Source organism: Heloderma suspectum, chromosome W (genome assembly GCF_057233095.1).
Source record: "Heloderma suspectum isolate Gila_16-S chromosome W, 16-S_ref, whole genome shotgun sequence".
Lineage (NCBI taxonomy): Eukaryota > Metazoa > Chordata > Lepidosauria > Squamata > Helodermatidae > Heloderma > Heloderma suspectum.
This window is the reverse complement of record NC_139475.1, coordinates 28,346,656-28,355,302: the sequence shown is the minus strand read 5'-3', so window position 1 is coordinate 28,355,302 and position 8,647 is coordinate 28,346,656. Positions and strand designations below refer to the sequence as shown.

The window sequence follows — 8,647 nt, the reverse complement described above, 5'->3', positions numbered from 1 at the left end:
CCATCATTCCCCAGGTTGGGGGATGCCGCCTTAAAGACTTCATGCATTTATTCTGGCATAAATGTTCACAGATTATAGCCAACTTCATCATCCCATGGATTGTTATTTATTATCCACTGTATCCTCACAACAACCCTGTGAGGTAGTCCAGGCTGAGCCAGTGATGCTGCTGTTATTACTAGATTTCTATCCCGCCTTTTTTCCTCTTGGAAACCGCCCCCCCTTACCCCAGGCAGTGTCCATGATCCTGCTTTGCATTTTAACCTCACAACAACTCTGCCAGGTACGTTAAGGCAAGAGTCAGTGACTGCCCCAAAGTTACCCAGTGAGCTTTGTGGCCAAGTGGGCACTAGAACCCTGGCCTCCTGTGTCCTAATTGTTAGATAAAAAAAGTCCTTGCTTCCGGTTTAGAAGAAAAGGATGCCAAGCAGGCAGCAGTGGATCCAACACTATTTTATTGAACGTTTTGCAAAACGGGTGCAGAGCAGTCTGGACCTCGAGACACGTGTGCAAAAGCCTTTTATACCATATTGCTTCTATTGTTCTTACCAGTAACCAGTGAAACAGTTAGTACATCGGCTCACCAAGTCAATAGCCAATAAACAGTCAGTATCAGCTTACCAAACTGTTAGTCATGAGCACGTCAGTATGATTTTCTTTTTGCTCTGCCTACATTTTTCGCCACTCGGGCTTTTATGTAACTTGAGATGCCAACAGTTACGGAGTCTCTTTTTCTAACACAGTCCAACATGCTAACTGCTACTCCATGCTGAAACTCTCCATAGTGTTATGTGTGTCTCATGAAGTGTGCTATAATCCATGAAAGTGTGTGCTGGAGTAAGTGTGTTCGTCTTTAAGGCGCACAAAGCGTTTTGTTATTAAAGGCTAATGGTGCAAGCCCAGACATCTCTACTTGGACATAAGTCTCACTGAGTTTAATTGGGGTTGCTCCCAGGTAAGTGGGTATATAGGACGGCAGTTGAGCTGTCTTTTCCTGCAATGGACTAAGAGGGCAACACACCCACCCTGGGAGCTGCAGGGAGAATATTAAATGGGAATACTTTGCACATGGCCAGAGGACTTCTGTTATTCATGCCAGTGTTTCCCAGCATTGCACATGAAGCTAGAAGGGCAAGCTATATGTATTCCCCTGTCTCTCCTGACCTCAGACACATCCACTCAGCTGGTTACATTGTTTCTTCTGGCAGATTTCAATTCCAAGCACTTCGGAAGGCAGTCTGGGCTGAAAAGCATTACAAATATAATAAGCTACAGTGGTGTCATAGAAGGAGGGCTCGCAGGGATGCAGCCCCGGCTCTTTTTCATGAGCAGGGACTCTGATGTCATCTGCCACCCCCTCAGAATTCCCTGTTCTCTCTGAGCTCAGCTGCGATCCTCACTGTAGCTGTGGGGGAATGAATTTTCCAAGCAACAATATATTGTTCCCTGTTGGAATGCAAAGTATTTGGGACGACTTGGTCTGGAATGGGCAGTTAAGACCTCTTCGCTTTACCAAAGGTGTGCTCCTGGTGGAGATGAAAACTCCTGGAACTGGTTTGTTGATATGGATCGACACAGCTGCCTGAGATTTTTGCACTGCCCTTGGAGACTGTCAGAATGAGCTCCTGCACTTCCAAATTTACCGCTACACCAGTGTGTGTGTGTGTGTGTGTAAAATTCAATCCAGCTGGGTGTGTGGACGTTTCTGTTGGAGGGGGAGGGGGGAGATATAATGAAGGAGCTTAGGGAAGGCTGATGGGTAATGCCGGGGCGCTAAGGGAGTGTGCAAGGGGGCTGTTTCAGTGAGAAGGGATCTGTCCGTGAGGGCTGAGTTGAGAGGGTGAAGCTGCCCTAGAGTATCATATCCTGAAACCTAAAATGTTTGTGAGTGAGTGGGTGGAAAAGATTTCAACAGCCCCGCATTTTTTCTCGGACGTCCAATGGAAATACCCCTGCCTTCCTCTCAGCTGCCCTGTTTTTGGGTCCCGGTCGAAGGCTGTATATCTTACAAGGTTGTACGATCTTAGACGGGTGGGGCTGTGAGGGGCGGGGCTGTGACTGTCACTTCTGAATGTGCCACTACACGACTGATAAGCTAACCCTGGGATCTCCAACATGGTGTCACCGATGTGACCATGGACATGTCTCTTTGCAGCTGCCCAGCTCCCTGCTTCTCCTGCTTTGTACTTTATTTCTTAAGAGTTATTTTTTTAATTAAAAAGAATGATGCTTTAACAGGTAGGGCCTGGCCTGCTGCAAAGCAAAGCACTGCCCTTTGGCGCCATCTTTATTTGGATTCCAAAGAGCAGCTTTTGTGTTTCGAACCTCAGAGCCTACCTCTGCCATGGACTGAGGTTCATGGGCAAGTGGCTTTTTGTCTCTCACCGGTTTTTCTTCTAGGAAATGAGTGTTTGGCGACTGGCCTGGCCCATTGCAGCAGCCATTTTGTGAGAGCGCCCATGCCACTCACTCAAAACTCCACATGGGCCCACCGACCCTAAAAAAAAAGTTGGAGATCCCTGAGCTAATGGATTTCATGACTTTCAGTGGCAAACAGGTGGCCAGGTCAAATTATAGCAGCCTTCCCTAGAGCTGAAGTCCTGAGTGAGTGAACTGGAGACGTTGGGCGTCCTGGTGCAGCCACATTGGGTGTTTTTAAGCAGAAAACCGGGGTCTAAATAACAAATCTACTACTAATAAGAAGAATAACATCAAACGGAAGCTGTTTGGGGCTGAACAAGAGGGAAGAGATGAGGGACCCTTACCAGATTTGCTTGCTTTCCTTTGCAGTCTCCTTTTGACACTACACCACTGAGAGCAACATGGAGGACAGTGTGGGTGCCATTGAAAGGCTCCAGGCAAAGTGCTTGCAAAAAGGCACTTTGGGAATCAAGGGACTGGCCAGATATGAGGGTGCAAGAAATGCTCAGAGTCTTTACAGCCAGGGTGGGGAACCGAAGGCCTTGGGCCAAACCCAGCCCTCTCAGGTTCCCCAGATGGGCACGCTTTCCCCTGGCCCCATCTGCTTCCTCTGATAATTTCCTGGCTTTTCCGTGGTTTTTCTGCCCATTCTAAAATGTTTAATGCCTCTCCTGCAGCATAGCTACCGGCACTAAGAGCTATAAGCCGCAACAGGCTGGTGGGTTTTGGAATGCAGCCCCCGAGAGCTTCTCCAAAGTGCAATCTGGGCCTCAGGCTGAAAGAGGTTCGACACCCTGGCTTTGCAGCATCTTCTTGATTCCGTCTCCTGCAGAAGGAACCTGTTCTTCCACTGGCTCAATTCTGCAACTTGGACAGGCAAGGCAAACGGGCCTATTGCTTCAGAGAAGGAGTTGTGCGTACAACATTGTCAAGCGTATCTTACCGGCCTCAAGGACTAGTAACTGCTTTTAGTTGTTTTGAGTGAAAGCCGAGAGTCTCTCAGGAAGACGAATTCTGCAGGCAAAGCTATGTTCTGGCCTCTGGCAAGAATAGCAAAGACACAATGTCTTCCCCTTTATGGACTGACTTCAGACTCTTCTCTCTCTCTCTCTCTCCCCCTTGTTGCAGGTTTTTCTGCATCATGGATGACGACGGGAGCAAGTCTTTGGACCTGGAGGAATTTCAGAAGGGTCTCCAGGATGCCGGGGTCCGTCTAGAATGAGGCGAAGCGGAGGGGATCCTCCTCCTCTGCGATAAGAACCGGAGCGGCACTCTGAACTTTAATGAGTTCCTGGAGGTCCTGCGGGTGAGTGGAGCCTGGGTTGGCCAGCTGAGCCCATGGTTTAGGTTAAGCAGGGCTCGGAAAGGTTTGAGAGACAAAAGCTATGCAACGGCGCACCTTTGCAATTTGCCCCTTTCTGGCAACTGGTATTGAGAGGTAGACTGTGCCTGAATGCAGAGGCTTTATGTAGCTAGAATAAGGTGAAAATAGGAGCCCTGCTTAGTTTACCTGAGGGCCCATCTAGTTCGAAGGGGGGGGGGTAAACTTCTTTCAGCCTGAGGGCCGAAAATGTGGCCGATGGACTGCATTTCAGCACCCCTGATCTAGTCAGCATCCTGATTCTAACTGACAGCCACATTTCTCAGTGCGTGGGTCCCAAATGGCATGAATTCAACCCTCTCCCAGTAACTGGTATTCAGAGGGAGACCAAGCCTGATGGTTGAGTTTTTGGGGCGAATAGTCACCAGTAAGTCTTAAGTTAACTTTTGTAAACCACCCAGAGAGCTTCAGCTATGGGGCGGTATAGAAATGCTAATAATGCTAATGATAATATTGGAGAATAGTGAGCACTTCCGAGTGTCAGGGTGGACACTGAGCCCATAGAAGCCCAGAGTAGTTCTGATTCTGAGGAAGAGCAGTCGCTCCTGGGAGGGGAGCGCGCTCCTCTTTCCCAGGGCCCACAGCTGACGGAGATTCCTCCCACCAGCATTCCTAGCTGAACACCCCTGGCTGCGTCTTTCTTTAGCCTCCCCATGTCCAAAGCCAGGAAGGAGATAATTGGCGCTGCCTTCCAGAAACTGGACCAGACTGGCGACGGGCTGGTGATGGTGGAAGACCTCCAGGGCATCTACAACAGCCAGTCCTACCCCAAGTTCAAGAGCGGAGAGTGGACTGAAGATCAGGTCTTTTGGGCCTTTCTGGACAGCTTTTGACTGCCCTGACGACAAAGACGGGAAGGTGAGTGGCAGAGAAGCCCTCAGGATGAACTCCTGGTGGGAGGAGGGGGCTACAGCTACAGAATCGGACTCAAAGCGTACTTCTCAATGGGACCTTCTCAAACTGGGGAGAGGCAACAAGTGGGGCACCGCAGGGCTCAGTCCTGGGCCCAGTGCTCTTCAACATTTTAATGACTGGGAGGAGGAGGTGCAGGGAATGCTGATCAAATTTGCAGAGGACACAAAATCGGGCAGGATAGCTAATACCCTGGAAGACAGAAACAAAATTCAAAGTGATCTGGATAGACTGGAGCGCTGGGCAGAAAACAAGAGAATGACATTGAATGCCAAGATCTGCACCTAGGACAAAGAAACCAAATGCACAGTTACAAGATGGGGGATACGTGTCAGGGTGGACACTGAGCCCATAGAATCCCAGAGTAGTTCTGATTCTGAGGAAGAGCAGTCGCTCCTGGGAGAGGAGCGCGCTCCTCTTTCCCAGGGCCCACAGCTGACGGAGATTCCTCCCACCGGCATTCCTAGCTTAGATAGCAGTCCAGGGAGTGACAGAGTGCAGATAGCAGACTTGGTGGACGCACGACGCAGACGCAGAGAGCGGCACCAAATGGAGGGCGCGGAAAGGAGGCGTAGTGCCCGGTTGGCGCGCAAACTACGGCTGCACCCAGAGGATCCAAGGGAAAAGGGGAGGGACTCTCCCTAGCCCTTACGTTCAGGGGTCTGCCAGTAATTCCCTTTCAAACGGGGACCAACTGTTCCAACGTAGGGCATAGGTACTGTGCTGCTCAGATCTAGTTGCAAACGGTAGAGTTGTTAAGTTGTAAAAGAAGAATAAAGCTTTGAAAGGAATCCCTTTGTCTCTGTCTGGACTTAGCTACTGGATTAGACTGAGAGAGGCCTCCAAGGAGCCCTTGATAATACGTGGCTCAACCACACTACAAGCGAGAAGGATCTTGGAATTCTTGTCGATCACAAGCTGAATATAAGCCAACAATGTGATGTGGCTGCAAAAAAGGCCAATGCTATTTTGGGCTGCGTTAATAGAAGCATAGCTTCCAAATCCCGGGAAGTCCTAGTTCCCCTCTACTCAGCACTGGTTAGGCCTCATCTGGAGTACTGTGTCCAGTTCTGGGCACCGCACTTGAAGAAGGATGCGGACAAGCTGGAGAGGGTTCAGAGGAGGGCAACGAAGAGGATCAGGGGACTGGAAACAAAGCCCTATGAGGAGAGACGGAAAGAACTGGGCATGTTTGGCCTGGAGAAGACTGAGGGGAGATATGATAGCGCTCGTCAAGTGCTTGAAAGGTTGTCCCAGAGAGGAAGGCCAGGATCTCTTCTTGGTCATCCCAGAGTGCAGGACACGGAATAACGGGCTCAAGTGACAGGAAGCCAGATTCCGGCTGAACATCATGAAAAACTTCCCGACCGTTAGAGCAATACGACAATGGAACCCATTCCCCAGGGAGGTGACGGGCTCTCCCACTCAAGCATTCAAGACGAGGCTGGACAGCCATCTGTCAGGGATGCTCTGACTTGGATTCCTGCATTGAGCAGGGGGTTGGACTCTGTGGTCTTACAGGCCCCTCCTAACCTTCCTAGTCTATGATTCCATGATTCTCCAAGCATCCCTCACCCAGCATGGTCAGTGGCCAGGATTGCTGGGCATTGTAATTCAAAACAGCTGAGGGGGAAGCAGCTTTTGGAAGGCAGGCTGGGTTGGCTGTATTGGATGAAGGTCAGACTTCCGAACAAGCCAGTGAGCCAGTGTGATGCAGTGGTTAGAGTTTTAAGATCGGGACTCGGGAGATCTGGGTTCAAGTCTTCCCTCAGCCATCAAGCTTGTTGGGTGAATCTGGGCCAGTCCCTGGCTCTCAACCTGACCTCCCTCTCTGGGCTGCAAGGATGAGATGGCAAAGAGAAGGATTATGTAAGCCACCTCCAGCCTCTTGGAAGAAAAAGGGTAGGATATAATACAATAATAAATAAAAATGATCAAACTAACTAGTTTGCAGCCCTAGAAGTCAACCCAAGATCTTACATCGGGGTGAGTAGTGGTGGCGGGTGGGGCTGAGGAACCCTTCCCAGATGCGATAACAACTGGACGATAAAACGTTGACGTTAAAGGGGCACACTTTCAGTTCCAAAGTTGCCTGTGGAGCACAAGATGTTGAAACACGCGTCGTGTGTCTCTGCAGATCACGGCCAACGAGTTCCTGAACTATTACAGTGGGGTCAGTGCCTCTATCGACAGCAATGGATATTTTGTGGACATGATGAAAGCAGCCTGGAAGCTGTAGGGGGGTAGGATTGGATGCACGGCCCGCTCCCACCCAGCCAAGCTTAGATATGGTTGCACCAAATTCCCCTGGTAGATTGCATGCAAAGCAAGGGTTCAAAGTCAGCTGGGTGTAGGACTTTGTCCAATGGGGACCTATTCCCCACACCCACAGCGTAATGCAGTGACAAAGGTTTTGAATTCCCCCCTCCCGTATACTTGTTGCACAAAATGCTAGTGTCGCCCCCTGGAGGCTAGTCCAATTTGCCCCAAAGAGGAGAGTCAACTTCAGGCTGGGTCCAACTCGATTTTATTGTTTGCAAACAGTTCGACAAAGGAGCTCACGCTCAAAGCAGAGTCGACCCTGGCCAACCCCCGCGCCGCAGTTTTATCACCTCGGCTTGCATTCCTCAGCCAGCGTGTCACTTTGATTGGTTGCCAGCGGTTTGCCTGGCTGCCTTATCTTAGGGTTACTGTCTGCTCATTCCAGGCATGCGCAGCTCTTACAGTACTACGTGCTGCTTAAGACACATACAATGGCTTTTAGGTTACATTTTTACTACAATTCCCCCCTCAAAAGGCTGTTCTCAAATTTATACTCTCTTTGGTCCCGCGGTGGACTACGCACTTAAAGGCGCAAACTATTATCGCTGTGGCATTGACGGTTTTCTCTAAACAGCAAGTGAGGCCTGGGACGCCCTTGTTCTAGCTACTAGAATGTTGACAACAAAAACACAGTATTTTTGAACTTTTGGAACTCAGTTTTGTTCCGTTCATCAGGAACCCTTGAAACGAGAGCACCCTCTTTCTGTAGAGCTACTTGAGTCTTTTCAGGGGTTCATTATTTCAACGGAGACCTTCAGGTGGGTCAGCTTCCGGTGTGACCCTCTCTGGTGCAGGTGATGCCTTTATTCAGTGTGATGAATCCACTTCTTTTCTTTGGCGACTTTCATAGCAATGGGAGTGGTAAGTAGGATCTGAAACAGACCCTTCTGCTTCTTGGTAGGTGGTTCATCTTTCTAGGACTGGATTAGCACCCAATCGCTGGGATTGAGATTATGCACTGGAGCATCTAAAGGCCAGGATTGGTGCGGTGTCGCAAACCTGTGAAAACAAAACAGACTGCAAAGCAGTAACATAACCCTGAATCTTAAAACATTTACTTTTAAATTCACATTTAAGCTATCAGCCATAGGTAATATCCGAGGTGGGCGCTTATAGAACGTTTAAAGGGTGTCAATTTAATACTTCCCTTGGGGGTGCACCATACGCGAGTCAAGGTGATGGGCAAGGCCTGTGGCCTTTCAACTTAATCATTAAACAAATTCTAATGAGCATTGTCTTTAAGGCGCAGTTCTTCTTCTCAGCTTGACTTGTAGATTGAGGTTTCCAAGGGGGGTGTAGCTTCTAGTTAGTTTGTTATGCCTGGGCCACTATTTGCGTCACTTGTCCAACAAAATGGGGCCCCTGATTTGATTCACTCTCTTTAGGTAACAAGAGCTTAGGGATTACTTTTTAACAGGATCTTGGCTACTGTCTGAGCGGTGCAGTCAATTGCTTTTATCATTACTAGCAGGTACCGATAGCCATGAGTCTGGGGCAACTCTGAAAAGTCAATTTGAAATCTCTGAAAAGGACAGTAAGCGCATGGGCGACTTCTCATTTGAGCTGGGGGCTCAAACATTTTTGAATTGTTTTTGAGGCACAAAGGGCAGT

The 8,647-nt window shown here is 49.2% G+C and overlaps 1 pseudogene; it reads left to right on the top strand.

The window, feature by feature from the left end:
- The first annotated feature begins 2,822 nt into the window (after positions 1-2,822).
- LOC146333951 (calcyphosin-like protein) lies at positions 2,823-6,953 on the top strand (annotated as a pseudogene).
- Positions 6,954-8,647: the final 1,694 nt, after the last annotated feature.